We start from the raw sequence: 16248 nt of genomic DNA, 5'->3' as shown, positions 1-16248 counted from the left end.
TAGAGTTTGCTGCCTGAGAGTGTTATGTGAGAAGGAGCTGAAGATCAACACCTCAGGAATTAGAAAACAAGTAGAATCTTAGTTCTTAGAACTTAACTGATCTCAAGGAATAATCTGGTGAAGTGAGGCCCTGACTTTACAGATTCATTGTCAGTCAGTCGTTTGATTATTATTAATCACCTTCTATGTACTGGGCACTGTGCTGGTCCAGCCTAGTGGGGAGACAATCGTTATAATAAAGATGATATAACCAGTTTAAGAGAGGTGTAACATTTTATAAGAATTCAAAGAGAGATCATTTTTGATTGGGGAATTATGAAAGGGCTTCATGGAAAGGGCCATTGCAATTAGGAGAGAGTGTGAGAAGACTACCTCCAGGAAATCCAATAAGGAAGAATACATGATGTTCATCCAAGTTGTCCGAGGAATGTACCTATGGACTGAAGTAGACAGTAAATCTGGAAGAGGCAGTATGGCTAGAAAGTTAAGTTGGGGACATAGAATTGAAAATTTTTCGGGAATGTACAAAGTTTGTGAAAAGAGGAGTGATTAGAGCCGAAGGTGTAGCCAGGTTCTTGTATCAGGGAACAAACCTCGAAAAGGCGTTGTAAATGGATGGTGGCATAGAGAGTTATTTCATAAAATGGACATTACCCATTTTTTCTTAAATTAATTTTTATTGGAGTATTGTTGCTTTACAATGTTAAATTAGTTTCTGCTGTACAGCAAACTGAATCAGTTATACATATACATATACCCCCATTTTTTTGGATTTCCTTCCCATTTAGGTCACCACAGAGCATTGAGTAGAGTTCCCTGTGCTTGCTATACAGTCTGTTCTCATTAGTTATCTATTTTATACATAGTATTAATTGTGTATATATGTCAATTCCAATATCCCAATTCATCCTACCCCCCTTCCCCCTTGGTATCCGTATGTTTGTTCTCTACATCTGTGTCTCCATTTCTGCTTTGCAAATAAGAGCATCTTTACCATTTTTCTAGATTCCACATATATGCATTAATATACAAGATATTTGTATATCTCTTTCTGCCTTATTTCACTCCGTATGACAGCATCCACATCTCTACAAATGACCCAATTTCATTCCTTTTCATGACTGAGTAATATTCCATTATATACATGTACCACATCTTCTTTATTCATTCCTCTGTTGATGGATATTTAGGTTGCTTCCATGACCTGGCTATTGTAAATAGTGCTGCAATGAACACTGGGGTGCATGTGTATTTTTGAATTATGGTTTTCTCTGGGTATATGCCCAGTAGTGGGATTGCTGGGGGACATTAGTCTTTTGATTCCCTCCTTTCTGTGTCTCAGTCTGACCACTGATGTGAGAATCACATGTTGAACAGATTGACCCTTGCTTTCACAAAACAAGGCTTTCCTCTAAAATAGGGCTTCCCCCAATTTTTTTTAATGCATCACCCAGGGATCTTGTTAAAGTTCAGATTCTGATTCAATAGTCTGGGGCAAGGTCCAAGACTCTGCATTTCTGGAAAGCTACCAGGTGCTGCTGCTGTGGCTCATTGGTGAACACACTGAGTATCCAGGCTTGAAAATCATATCATCAGAATCAAGTTCTCAGCAACCATCTCAGCCTCACTCCCTTATAAATTGTTGAAAAGACACAAATTTTGGAGATTGTGCTCATGGGGCACACATTCATTGCTCCTACATGCACAACTGCTCCCTCTCCTCATTCCCAACTCAGGATCACTACTGATTAGTGTGTTCTCTTGCAGGAAAATGAATTGGGCTTTGGTAGAAGGGATTAGAGTAGGAAGGGCCTGACCATAGGGGCTACTACTGTCCAGGTAAGAGGAGACACCTGGATACCCTCGATGAGGGATTGCAGAAACACTTATAACATGGGATACTTGGAAGAGGTGAGATTCACCTGACTTATGGTATGATCCATCTGAGATTTATAACAATTTAAATATCAAATTAGCTAGCACACATGAACTACTATGCTAATAAGCCCTCACCACCTGCCTCGTTCCACCTCAGCCTGCAGGTAGCCTGTGAGCAGGCTTGGATCAATTAGTCAATGTAATTGAAGCCAAATATAATTATAAATTTGGGCTGTTTGAGTTTAATTTCACTAAATCACATTACGAAACTGGGGCATTATGAAGGATTACTGAGAAAAGGGAAACAGGCTTGACTAAAGCTTTCCTAGGAGCTATAATACTTGTATTATTTCTTGACCTGGTACCCTTAAAAGAAGTGCAGATGCTCTAAATTCCGCCATTATTATTTATAAAAATCCCTGTGTCCTGCACTTAGGTGTTTGTGGTCAAGCAGTTGCTAGTGAAAAAGCATAAATGGGCTGTTACACCTGATGGAATGGGCAGCTGGTGGGTAGAAAGGGCGGGAGAGTCAGAGAGGGTGTCCAGATTTTGATGGTGACTCACAAGAAGCCATTAACAGAAATATAGAAAGAAGGCGAAGAAGTCAGAATGGGAGTGATAAGCATATACTGGATTTTCTTAATTGCTTTCGTTACATAAGCAGCACTATGGATCGAATTGTGTCTCCGCCTGCCTTCACAAAAAAGACGCTGAAGTCCTAACTCCCAGTAACAGTGAATGTGACCTTACTTGGAAACAGGGTCTTTGCAGATGATCAAATTAAGATAAGCTCATTAGAGTGGGCCCTAATCCAATATGGCTTTCTCCCTATAAAAAGGGGAAATTTGTGTACAGAGACAGACACACATAGAGAAAAGGTGATGTGAAGACACAGGGAGAGTGCCATCGACGAGCCAAGAAATGCCTAAGGTTACCAAAAGCCAGGAGAGAGGCAAGGAACAGATGCTCCCTCACAGCTGTTAGAAGAAACCCAAGCTGTCAACACCTTGATTTTGAATTTATAGCCTCCAGAACTGTGAGACAATGATTTGTTGTTGTTGTTGTCGTCACTGTTTACTCTTTATTTTTTTTAACAACTTCATTGGAGTATAATTGCTTTACAATGGTGTGTTAGTTTCTGCTTTATAACATAGTGAATCAGCAACACATATACATATATCCCCATATCCCCTCCCTCTTGTGTCTCACTCCCAACCTACCTATCCCACCCCTCTAGGTGGTCACAAACCACGGAGTTGATCTCCCTGTGCTATGAGGCTGCTTCCCACTAGCTATCTATTTTACATTTGGTAGGGTATATATGTCCATGCCACTCTCTCACTTCGTGCCAGCTTACCCTTCCTTCTTCCCGTGTCCTCAGGTCCACTCTCCATGTCTACGTCTTTATTCCTGTCCTGCCTCTAGGTTCTTCAGTACCAATTTTTTTCTTTTTTTAAGATTCCATATATACGTGTAAGCATATGGTATTTATTTTTCTCTTTCTGACTTACTTCACTCTGTATAACAGTCTCTAGGTCCATTCACCTCACTACAAATAACTCAATTTCGTTTCTTTTTATGGCTGAGTAATATTCCATTGTATATATGTGCCACATCTCCTTTATCCATTCATCTGTTGATGAACATGTAGGTTACTTCCATGTCCTGGCTATTGTAAATAGAGCTGCAATGAACATTGTGGAACATGACTCTTTTTGAATTATGGTTTTCTCAGGGTATATGCCCAGTAGTGGGATTGCTGGGTCATATGGTAATTCTATTTTTAGTTTTTTAAGGAACCTCCATACTGTTCTCCATAGTGGCTGTACCAATTTACATTCCCACCAACAGTGCAAGAGGGTCCCCTTTGCTCCACACCCTCTCCAGCATTTACTGTTTGTAGCTTTTCTGATGATGCCCATTCTAACTGGTGTGAGGTGATACCTCATTGTAGTTTTGATTTGCATTTCTCTAATGATTAGTGATGTTGAGCAGTTTTTCATGTGCTTCTTGGCCATCTGTATGTCTTCTTTGGAGAAATGTCTATTTACATCTTCGCCCATTTTTGGATGGGGTTGTTTGTTTTTTAATATTGAGCTGCATGAGCTATTTATATATTTTGGAGATTAATCCTTTGTCCGTTGATTCGTTTGAAAATATTTTCTCCCATTCTGAGGGTTGTCTTTTCGTCTTGTTTATGTTTCCTTTGCTGTGCAAAAGCTTTTAAGTTTCATTAGGTCACATTTGTTTATTTTGTTTTTATTCCCGTTACTCTAGGAGGTGGATCAAAAAAGATCTTGCTGTGATTTATGTCAAAGAGTGTTCCTCCTGTTTTCCTCTAAGAGGTTTACGGTGTCCGGTCTTACATTTAGGCCTCAATCCATTTTGAGTTTATTTTTGTGTATGCTGTTAGGGAGTGTTCTCATCCCGTTCTTTTACATGTACCTGTCCAGTTTTCCCAGCACCACTTATTGAAGAGGCTGTCTTTTCTCCATTGTATATCCTTGCCTTCTTTGTCATAGATTAGTTCACCATAGGTGTGTGGGGGTATCTCTGGGCTTTCTATCTTGTTCCAATGATCTATGTTTCTGTTTTTGTGCCAGTACCATATTGTCTTGATTACTGTAGCTTTATAGTATAGTCTGAAGTCAGGGAGTCTGATTCCTCCAGCTTGGTTTTTTTCCCTCAAGACTGCTTTGGCTATTCGGGGTCTTTTGTGTCTCCATACAAATTTTAAGATTTTTTGTTCTAGTTCTGTAAAAAATGCCATTGGTAATTTGATAGGGATTGCATTGAACCTGTAGATTGCTTTGGGTAGTATAGTCATTTCCACAATATTGATTCTTTGAATCCAAGAACATGGTATATCTCTCCATCTGTTGGTATCATCTTTAACTTCTTTCATCAGTGTCTTGTAGTTTTCTGCATACAGGTCTTTTTTTTATAGGTAGGTTTATTCCTAGGTATTTTATTCTTTTTGTTGCAATGGTAAATGGGAGTGTTTCCTTAATTTCTCTTTCAGATTTTTCATCATTAGTGTATAGGAATGCAAGAGATTTCTGTGCATTAATTTTACATCCTGCTACTTTACCAAATTCATTGATTAGCTCTAGTAGATTTCTGGTACCATCTTTAGAATTCTCTATGTATAGTACCACATCATCTACAAACAGTGACAGCTTTACTTCTTTTCTGATTTGGATTCCTTTTATTTCTTTTTCTTTTCTGATTGCTGTGGCTTAAACTTCCAAAACTATATTGAATAATAGTGGTAAGAGTGGACAACCTTGTCTTGTTCTTGATCTTAGAGGAAATGGCTTCAGTTTTTCACCATTGAGAACAATGTTGGCTGTGGGTTTGTCATATATGACCTTTGTTATGTTGAGGTAAGTTCCCTCTATGCCTAATTTCTGGAGGGTTTTTATATCATAAATGGGTGCTGAATTTTGTTGAAAGCTTTTTCTGCATTTATTGAGATGATCATATGGTATTTCTTTTTCAATTTGTTAATATCATTTATCACATTCATTGGTTTGTGTATATTGAAGAAGCCTTGCATTCCTGGGATAAACCTCACCTGATCATGGTGTATGATCCTTTTAATGTGCTATTAGATTCTGTTTGCCTGTATTTTGTTGCGGATTTTTGCATCTATGTTCATCAGTGATATTGGCCTGTAGTTTTCTTTCTTTGTGACATTTTTGTCTGGTTTTGGTATCAGGGCGATGGTGGCTTTGTAGAACGAGCTTGGAGTGTTCCTCCCTCTGCTACATTTTGGAAGATTTTGAGAAGGAAAGGTGTTAGCTCTTCTCTAAATGTTTGATATTATTTGCCTGTGAAGCCATCTGGTCCTGGGCTTTTGTTTGTTGGAACATTTTTAATCACAGTCTGAATTTCAGTGCTTGTGATTGGTCTGTTTATATTTTCTATTTCTTCCTGGTTCAGTCTCAGAAGGTTGTGCTTTTCTAAGAGTTTGTCCATTTCTTCCAGGTTGTCCATTTTATTGGCAGATAGTTGCTTGTAGTAATCTCTCATGATGCTTTGTATTTCTGCAGTGTCAGTTGTAACTTCTGTTTCATTTCTAATTCTATTGATTTGAGTTCTCCCTTTTTTTCTTGATGAGTCTGGCTAATGGTTTATCAGTTTTGTTTATCTTCTCAAAGAACCAGCTTTTAGTTCTATTGATCTTTGTTATCGTTTCCTTCATTTCTTTTTCATTTATTTCTGATCTGATTTTTATGATTTCTTTCCTTCTGCTAACTTTGGGGTTATTTTGTTCTTCTTTCTCTGATTGCTTTAGGTGAAAAGTTAGGTTTGAGATGGTTTAGGATTGAAAGTTAGGTCTGTTTGAGATGTTTCTTGTTTCTTGAGGTAGGATTGTATTGCTATAAACTTCCCTCTTAGAACTGCTTTTGCTGCATCCCATATGTTTTGGATTGTCATGCTTTCATTATCAATTGTCTCTAGGTATTTTTTTGATTTCCTCTTTGATTTCTTCAGTGATCTCTTGGTTATTAAGTAGTGTATTGCTTAGCCTCCATGTGTTTGTATTTTTTACAGATCTTTTCCTGGAATTGATATCTAGTCCCATAGTGTTGTGGTCAGAAAAGATACTTGATACAATTTCAATTTTCTTAAATTTATGAAGGCTTGATTTGTGACCCAAGATATGATCTCTCCTGGAGAATGTTCCAAGAGCACTTGAGAAGAAAGTGTATTCTGTTGTTTTGAGATGGAATGTCCTATAAGTATCAATTAAGTGCGTTTATTTAATGTGTCATTTCAAGCTTGTGTTTCGTTATTTATTTTCATTTTGGATGATCTGTCCATTGGTGAAAGTGGGGTGTTAATGTCCCCTACTATCGTGTTACTGTCGATTTCCCCTTTTATGGCTGTTAGCATTTGCCTTATGTATTGAGGTGCTCCTATGTTGGGTGCATAAATATTTACAATTGTTATATCTTCCTCTTGGATTGATCCCTTGATCATTATGTAGTGTCCTTCCTTGTCTCTTGTAATAGTATTTATTTTAAGGTCTACTTTGTCTGATGTGAGAATTGCTACTCCAGCTTTTTTTTGATTTCCATTGGCATGGAATATCTTTTTCCATCCCCTCACTTTCAGTCTCTATGTGTCCCTAGGTCTGAAGTGGGTCTCTTGTAGACAGCATATATATGGGTCTTGTTTTTGTATCCATTCATACAGTCTATGTCTTTTGGTGGGAGTTTTAATCCATTTACATTTAAGGTAATTATCGATATGTATGTTCCTATTACCATTTTCTTAATTGTTTGCGTTTGTTATTGTAGGTCTTTCCCTTCTCTTGTGTTTCCCGCCTAGAGAAGTTCCTTTAGCATTTGTTGTAATACTGGTTTGGTGGTGCTGAATTCTCTTAGCTTTTGCTTGTCTGTAAAGGTTTTAATTTCTCCATCAAATCTGAATGAGATCCTTGGTAGGCAGAGTAATCTTGGTTGTAGGTTTTTCCCTTTCATCACTTTAAATATGTCCTGCCACTCTCTTCTGGCTTGCAGAGTTTCTGCTGAACGATCAGCTGTTAACCTTATGGTAATACCCTTGTATGTTATTTGCTGTTTTTCCCTTGCTTCTTGTAATATTTTTTTCTGTGTATCTAATTTTTGATAGTTTGATTAATATGTGTCTTGGAGTGTTTCTCCTTGGAGTTAACCTGTATGGGACTCTCTGCATTTCCTGGACTTGATTGACTATTTCCTTTCCCATTTTAGGGAAGTTTTCAACTATAATCTCTTCAAATATTTTCTCATTCCCTTTCTTTTTCTCTTCTTCTGGGACCCCTATAATTCGAATGTTGGTGTGTTTAATGTTGTCCCAGAGGTCTCTAAGACTACCCTCTATTCTTTTCATTCTTTTTCCTTTATTGTGCTCTGCAGTAGTTATTTCCACTATTTTATCTTCCAGGTCACTTATCCGTTCTTCTGCCTCAGTTATTCTGCTATTGATTCCTTCTACAGAATTTGTAATTTCACTTATTGTGTTGTTCATCATTGTTTGTTTGGTCTTTGGCTGTTTTAGGTCCTTGTTAAACATTTCTTGTATTTTCTCCATTCTATTTCCACGATTTTGGATCATCTTTACTATCATTACTATGAATTCTTTTTCAGGTAGACTGCCTATTGCCTCTTCATTTTTTCGGTCTGGTGGGTTTTTATCTTGCTCCTTCATCTGCTGTGTGTTTTTCTGTCTTCTCATTTTGCTTAACTTACTGTGTTTGGGGTTTCCTTTTCACAGGCTGTTGGTTCATAGTTCACGTTGTTTTTGGTGTCTGCCTCCAGTGGCTAAGTTTGGTTCAGTGAGTTGTGTAGGCTTCCTGGTGGAGGGGACTAGTGCCTGTGTTCTAGTGGATGAGGCTGGATCTTTTCTTTCTTGTGTGCACAGTACGTCTGGTGGTGTGTTTTGGGGTGTCTGTAACCTTATTATGATTTTAGGCAGCCTCTCTGCTAATGGGTGTGGTTGTGTTCCTGTCTTGCTAGTTGCTTGGCACAGGGTGTCCAGCACTGTAGCTTGCTGGTTGTTGTGTGGAGTTGGGTCTTAGCGTTGAGATGGGGATCTCTGGGAGAGCTTTCGTAATTTGATATTATGTGGAGTTGGGAGGTCTCTGGTGAACCAATGTTTTGAACTCAGCTCTCCTACCTTAGAGGCACAGGCCTGACACCCAGCTCGAGAACCAAGACCCTGTCAGCCACATGGCTCAGAAGAAAAGGGCGGAGGAAAGAAAGAAAGAAGTAAAATAAAAAGAAATAAAGTTATTAAAATAAAAAAATTATTAAAAATTAAAAAGTAATAAGAAAAAGAAAGAAGAGAGCAACCAAACCAAAAAACAAATCCAACAATGATAACACACTCTAAATTTATACTAAAACAAACAAACAATAAGAAAATGGACAGACTGAACCCTAGAACAAATGGTAAGAGCAAAGCTATACAGACAAAATCACACAAAGAAGCATACACATACACACTTACAAAAAGAGAAAAAGGAAAAAAATATATATATCTGTGTATTAAAAAAAAGAGGGAGCGACTAAATCAATAAACAAATCTACCAATGATAATAAACTCTAAATACTAAACTAAGATAAACATAAAACCAGAAACTGGTCAGTGCCATACAGCAAACCCCAAGTCTACAGTTGCTCCCAAAGTCCACCATCTCAATTTTGGGATGATTCGTTGTCTGTTAAGGAGTTCCAAAAATGCAAGATACATCAAGTTGATCGTGGAGATTTAATCCGCTGCTCCTGAGGCTGCTGGGAGAAATTTCCCTTTCTCTTCTTTGTTCACACAGGTCCTGTGGTTCGGCATGTAGGTCGCCTGAGGGCATCTGTTCCCTGCCCAGACAGGTAGAGGTGAAAGTAGCAGCTGATTAGGGGGCTCTGGCTCACTCATGCCGGAGGGGAGGGAGGGGTATGTAATGCGGGAGGAGCATGCGGCTGCAGAGGCCGGAGTGATGTTCCAACAGCGTGAGGCGCACTGTGTGTTCTCCCGGGGAAGCACGGGACCCTGGCAGTGGCGAGCTGCACAGGCTCCCGGGAGGGGAGTTGTGGATAGTGACCTGTGCTTGCACAGAGGCTTCTTAGTGGCTGCAGCAGCAGCCTTAGCGTTTCATGCCCATCTCTGGGGTCCGTGCTGATAGCTGTGGCTCGCGTCCATCTCTGGAGCTCGTTTAGGCAGTGCTCTTAATCCCCTCTCCTCACGTACCCACAACCAATGGTCTCTTGCCTCTTTGGCAGCTCCAGACCTTTTCCCGTACTCCCTCCCGGCTAGCCGTGGCGCACTAGCCCTCTTCAGGCTGTGTTCATGCAGCCAACCCCAGTCCTCTCCCTGGGATCCGACCGAAGCCCGAGCCTCAGCTCCCAGCCCCGCCCACCCCGGCGGGTGAGCAGACAAGCCTCTCGGGCTGGTGAGTGCTGGTCGGCACTGATCCTCCGTGCAGGAATCTCTCTGCTTTGCTCTCCGCACCCCTGTTGCTGTGCTCTCCTCCGTGGCTCTGAAGCTTCACCCCTGCCACCCGCAGCCTCCACCAGTGAAGGGGCTGCCTAGTGTGTGGAAACCTTTCCTTCTTCACAGCTCCCTCCCACTGGTGCAGGTCCCGTCCCTATTCTTTTGTCTCTGTTTTTTCTTTTGCCCTACCCAGGTACATGGGGAGTTTCTTGCCTTTGGGGAAGTCTGAGGTTTTCTGCCAGTGTTCAGTAGGTGTTCGGTAGGAGCTGTTCCACATGTAGTTGTATTTCTGATGTATTTGTGGGGAGGAAGGTGATCTCCACGTCTTACTCCTCTGCCATCTTGAAGGTCTCCCGACAACGATTTTCTGTTGTTTACTACATGCAGTTTGTTATGGCAGCCCCAGGAAACTCATACGAGCATTATATGTAACTATACAAAAAAAAAAATCCAACACTAGTGAAGTATGAAGTACAGAAATAAAAGGGGAAACTCTTGTCCTTATCAGATAGCCTGAAGGGGTTGGTATTTCAGGACTTTTTCTATGTACCTAAAAATATGTTTGTTGTAAAAATGAGATTACACCATAAATATTATTCTTTAACTTTTTTTTTTCATTCAGTAAATATATTGTGGACATTCTCCCACAGCAGTCCATATAGATCTGCTCCTTCATTTTAATGGCTACATGAATTTCATTGTATTATCATGTGATTTACCATACACATTTAGGGGAAGTGGAAACAATTCTGCAATTAATGTATTTATTCAAATATCCCTATACTCTTCTGAGAGTGTTGTTCCAGGATGGATTATAGAAGTAGAATTGCCAAGTCAAATGTTCTTGTGCTTAAGAGCTTGATAAGAATTGTCAAATGCCCTTTAAAAATTTTGCAACTACCCTCCAGTTGTGGTATGAGATTGCCCTTTCTCCACACTCTTTTCCACATATGTATTATCAATTTCTTTAAATTTTTGCCAACATAAAGAAAGAGAATCTCATTATTTTTAACACTATATGTCCATGGTCACTAGTAAGATTGAGAAACTTTTTATATTTTTGGCCATTTGAAGTTCTTATTTTGAGAACTGCCTACTCATGCCTTACTAGCTTTCTTTTTTGCTATTGATTAAGTATTTTTATGTTTGGGATAGTAACAAATAGCCAAGATGAAGATTTTCTCCCATATCTATTAATTTTAGTCTATTAAATATATGGCAAGGTATTTTCTCCCATCATAATGTTTTGTGAACTTTTGTAATAGTGTCTTCTGCCTCTAGTACATTTAATTTGAGAGTAGTCGCATCTGCTAATCTTTTAATTTGTGATATTTACATTTTATGTCATAGGGTTTAAACAGATACATACAGAGGCAAAGGCATACTTGCATACTTCTTAAATGTGTAACTACTTGTTCTATATTTAAGGAACTGAAGGCATTAGACCAGGTGGTACAGGGACAATTATCATGTAGAATGGTGTTAGAAATTAGAGAAAATGTAGTATAGGGTAGTGCCAGAATGGTGATTTCTCTGGTTGAGACAAATCACAGTTTACCTAATCTGTATAGTGTATATTAATAATCCATTCTTTAATGTCATTGGATACACGTATTGAAGATATGTACTGAGAAAGTTACCCCATATTCCCCTTTCTCAAATGAGGGGCTGGGAGGAAAGGATCTACTACTACCTACTGTCACCAGTTAGCAACAGGCATAACGTTTATATCAGCCCGTATAGTAAACTGGGATCTTATAAACTAAAATATGTAAGTAAAATCCATGTACATATTAAAATGAGAGTGATAGAATGATGAGTACAACAAAAGTGCAATGTTATTAAGAACGAAAGAGTTAAAGTTAGCAGCCAGTGCCACAATGTCTGTGGCAGCTGCAGACACAACAAAATGACTGTTAGTGTGAACATCTGGCTCACTGTCCATACCTCTAGTTATTGGAATTGAGATATCACTGCTGCCAGTCAGACACAACCAAGCTCCTTTGCTCTCAATTTATATTCATCATGCAACCTTCAGCTCCTAATTTTGTTTTCTAAGTAGATTGCCCTACTGGGAAGGCAGTGCTCAAATTAACCAGTATCAGTATTCTGATTAGCTTGGCACATATGTGTCTCTTTGTGAATTATTCAGTCCTTTAGTAAAGGAGGTGATGTGTTGCATCATCTTTTTTTTTTTTTTTTACTCTGCAAATTTTTCCCATAGTGACTGGTTCATTTGGTAGGGAGAAGTTTACAAGTTAAGTCATGCCATGTCCCGTATGGTCCATTATGTGCCTCTATCATTCATATGCCTCTATCACCTATTATTCTGTCCTTATGCTAACAAACGTTGAATAGCTTTTCTTTTTCTTACTTTTACACAGCATTCTGTGTAACACATATGTGCTGGAGATTACTGTGAAAGAAAGTAGAGAAGAGAGAGAAGGGTCATGCAGGACAGAGGAAATAAAGCACTTCATAGTTTATCAAGATATGAAAACTTGCACCTAGTTTTTTATGTATTGGAAATACATAAATAATAATTCTTGGTCTCATGATTGGGGGCCCCATAAGCAGCTTTACCAAGGCCTAAGAAAATGTGGCCCAATAAAAAATTCCTACATCTGCAGAACTGAGATACTTTCTGGTCCTTTGAGAACCCTCATAAATGCCCTACTTCACCCCAAAGGTACTGTGAGTAATTGGCCTGGTAAATAATACATGTGAATATTCACAAGTGGAGGCAAATCAGTGATTTGAGGTTATTTGATGTATGGAAACAAGTGATTGGTGAAGACTGTAATGTGAACAATCTTGAAGGCTGAGAAAGGGAGGTAAGATGCACAGAGGAAGGACGTTTCATTGTTTCAACAAAAATTTTTTGAGCACTTACTATATGCCAGGTACTGCTTTAGGCATTTGGGATACAACAACGAGCAATAAAAATCTAACTTCTTCTCCTCTTAGAACTTAATTCTGGCAAAAGAGACAGACAATAAACAACTGACATATTAAATAAGTAGATTACATGAGGCGATACATGCTACGCAAAAAACATTGTAGAGCAAGGTAAGTGGGATCAGGAGTGTCGAGTGGGGGTGGGTGATTGAGATTTTTAAGTAGGCTGGTGGTGGGGAAGAGGGGCCCACTAAGAAGACACACTGGAATGAACACTTGATGGAGGTGAGAAAGGGAGACTTTCGGGTATGTGGAGGCAGAACATTCCAGGCCCGAGAGCCACAAATACAAGACTGCTGCATAGCTGTGAATATGAAAATGTTAAAAACAAACAAACTGTTCTGCAAAAATCCCCAGTCTCCCTGTGCTGGCTGAAGAGGTAAAGGTATACACTTACCCACCCAAGTAATGGATGGTTATTCCTAGAGTTTTAGATCACATGCAGAGACTAAAAAGAGCAAGGGTATTCGGTGACTGATAGTGAAAAGGATCACCTGACAGCTGTGTACTTGCAGGGAAAGAAGACAGGTGGCCATGGAGGGGCCTCTTGATGGACTTTTAATGAGCAATTTAGCTTTTATCTTATGGAAAGTGAAACTCACTCCAGTCCAATATGGTCTGCCAAGAAGATCCTGCTAGAAAGCATTTTGATGGATTGCTGGGGGTGAAGTTTTAGGTAGCCAAAGGGAAGATGTTACAATCACCTTAGTTGAGAGGACCACAGTGGAAGTGGAGGTCATGGATGAATACATGATGCCAGAGGATGCCATGGGTCACTCATATCACCTGTTATTTTGCAGCCTGAGATAAGACTTTGGCAGGAGACTGGGTGGAATGACAAGGTCCCCAGACCACACCTGCTCTGCCCCATCCTTCTGTGATTTCTGGCTAGTTACAGAATCAGCGGGGCTCAGTTTCTGCATCTGTAGAATTGGGAAATAACACCTGGCCCACTTACTCCACAGGGCTTTTGTGAGAATCAAATGAGGTAACAGAGAAAACTGTCCTGTAAGTAATCAAATGCTCTCCAAACAGAAGATATTATTATTCTCAAGGCTTTTATTCTCATCAAATTCCTGATATAACATTTGATTCCCTTTAGTTCACACCTGGAAATAATCTGCATTTTCAGAATGAAAGTAACCTCAGTCCTGCTGGTTTACTGTCCAATCCACAAAAGCTGTTTATGGCCAAAGGGTAGGCAGAAGGTTCAGAAGAAAATCTAGTACCACCGTATAGGTTAAGAAGCAGCATAGGAAGAAAATCCATGCTCTACCTCTTTTTCTTCTAGAACAGAAATAAAAGGGTGCCATGTCTTTGTGTGGGGGAAATCTTCCAGCATCTGCTCCCAGATTTTAATTTTTCTGTGGCTCAGGAGAAGACAGGCTGCTAGGCTGGGTTCACCTTTGCCCTAGCTCTCATCTTCTGGGTTCTTATCAGACGTGAGCTTGGCCAGGTGATCTCGGCTGCAGGCTTGCCTTTCTCCTGCACTGCTGATTTCCTGTTTGCCCATAATTCTCAAGGTCAGACCTTCCCATGCAATGCTGAAGCTGACAACTCTAATCTCTCAAGCAAACAGGTTATTTTGCTACAAAACCTCACAAAGAAAGGGGAGGGACATTTCTCTTGGCTTGAAATTTTAAGCTACTTTGAGTCCAAACTCACAGAGCGTCTCTATGATTTTCTTTGAGGGGGCCTAAGGGCAAAAAAGAAGGGCTGGCTCTTATTGAATATCCCCATTTCTGGCCTCAGTCAGACCACTCAAAAAACCCTCCCTCCAACTTTTATCAGCTTTAACCTGGCACAGACATGTGGTGTGTGAAAGGATGTAGGTTGTTATTCAGTGCCTCTGGCATATCATGTTAAGATGAAAAACATAAGTTTGCTACTTTAAGGGGAACTGTCAGTCCAAGGTCATCATTCCCCAGCAGGCCACAGAAAGAGCCACACCACAAATAATGTTCTGGGTGTGGGACAAGCATCTGGTTAGTGTCTCCATTTGGGAGAAGCAAAGAGAACAGCATTTCCTCCAAATACCAGATCAATCATTTAGGGGCAATTCATCTTCTACTAAAATGATCTCAAGTTCACGACTAATAAGACCACAGCTGCCTTTTTATGGTTGAGTTACCCACACACAACTCGGCACCATATTCTAGGTCAGGTCACAACTGCGTAATAGGCCTCAAACTTGGCAATTTCATGTTCTTCTGTCTTCTTCTTGCCCAACCCACACTGAATTACACACTGACCAACGCTCCCCTGGAGTCACATGGAATGAGGATTTGGCTCTAAATCTCCAAATTTGCAGCCCAAATGGAGGCCTCCCTGGGCCAACTAATCTTTTCCATTTCACTTCCAGAGGGCTGCCATGCTCTTTCCAGAGCCCTACACAGAATTCACTAGGCTGCATTTTCCTGTTGATGGTCCAGGTTATGCATATATAGATAGGGGAATCACAGATGGCCCTTAAACTATAAAGTTACCCCCCAATTCAAGAGAAAAATGAGACTCATTTGTTTACAGAATGAACTTGAACTGCAAGGAGCACAGAGGGAAACAGATCTTAGGAAGAGAGAAGGAAAAGAGTAAATAAAATTTTGTCTTTGTTTCCCCTCTTTTCAAAATCAATTTTGCCAAATTGTTAATTATCCTTGAAAGGATGTGAAGTGCAGTAAGGAGGAAGTCAATGTTAGCATTTCAGATATCCTGGCATATGTCACGTGCGGTCTCTGGGACATCCAAGATGACATGGACTGACACGTTGCTCCAAGCACTGCTCTACATTACAATTATATTTGTGTAACTGATCCATTCCTGGCATGTAAAGCCCTGACCTCCGGGTGCTGAGGGATTAAAATATCAGTCACAGGGTTTAAACTGTTGTCCTTATGTAGGTGGATGTTAACTTCTATTTGGCTGTGTCCCTGGACTTTTAGTTTGCTTAAGCAATGTAACACTCGAGTCAAATAGTAGTCTGAGGACTCATTGGGGTTCACTGCTCTCCTTCCTGCCTCCTGATTTGTATCTCATATTCGTACATTACACCATTAGCACTCCACACTGGGACAACTACTATAGCCATGTATACATGCAGAGCTGAGCACAGTGTCACTTACAAAAAGATGCTGAGTGGGACTTCCCTGGTGGTGCAGTGGTTGAGAGTCCGCCTGCCGATGCAGGGGATGCGGGTTCGTGCCCTGGTCCGGGAAGATCCCACATGCCGCGGAGCGGCTGGGCCCATGAGCCATGGCCGCTGAGCCTGTGCGTCTGGAGCCTGTGCTCTGCAACGGGAGAGGCCACAACAGTGAGAGGCCCGCGTACTGCAAAAAAAAAAAAAAAAGATGCTGAGTGAATGACACTGAGATGCTTACACTCTTCTTCTTGGGTCCCATCTTTATCAAGAATCCATCCTGCACGTTCCCACTAGAT

The 16248-nt window shown here is 40.2% G+C and overlaps 1 long non-coding RNA gene across 1 annotated transcript in view; it reads right to left on the bottom strand.

The window, feature by feature from the left end:
• LOC137229039 (uncharacterized) overlaps positions 1 to 16248 on the bottom strand; it is a 249963-nt gene that overhangs the window by 101606 nt on the left and 132109 nt on the right. Inside the window, exon 2 of the long non-coding RNA XR_010945510.1 lies at positions 15936 to 16139. This is a non-coding gene — a long non-coding RNA (uncharacterized lncRNA). The remainder of the gene's footprint in view (positions 1 to 15935; positions 16140 to 16248) is intronic.

This window comes from Pseudorca crassidens, chromosome 8, assembly GCF_039906515.1.
Source record: "Pseudorca crassidens isolate mPseCra1 chromosome 8, mPseCra1.hap1, whole genome shotgun sequence".
Taxonomy (NCBI): domain Eukaryota; kingdom Metazoa; phylum Chordata; class Mammalia; order Artiodactyla; family Delphinidae; genus Pseudorca; species Pseudorca crassidens.
Note: the sequence above shows the minus strand (reverse complement) of the source record. Positions and strands in the feature narration are given on the sequence as shown.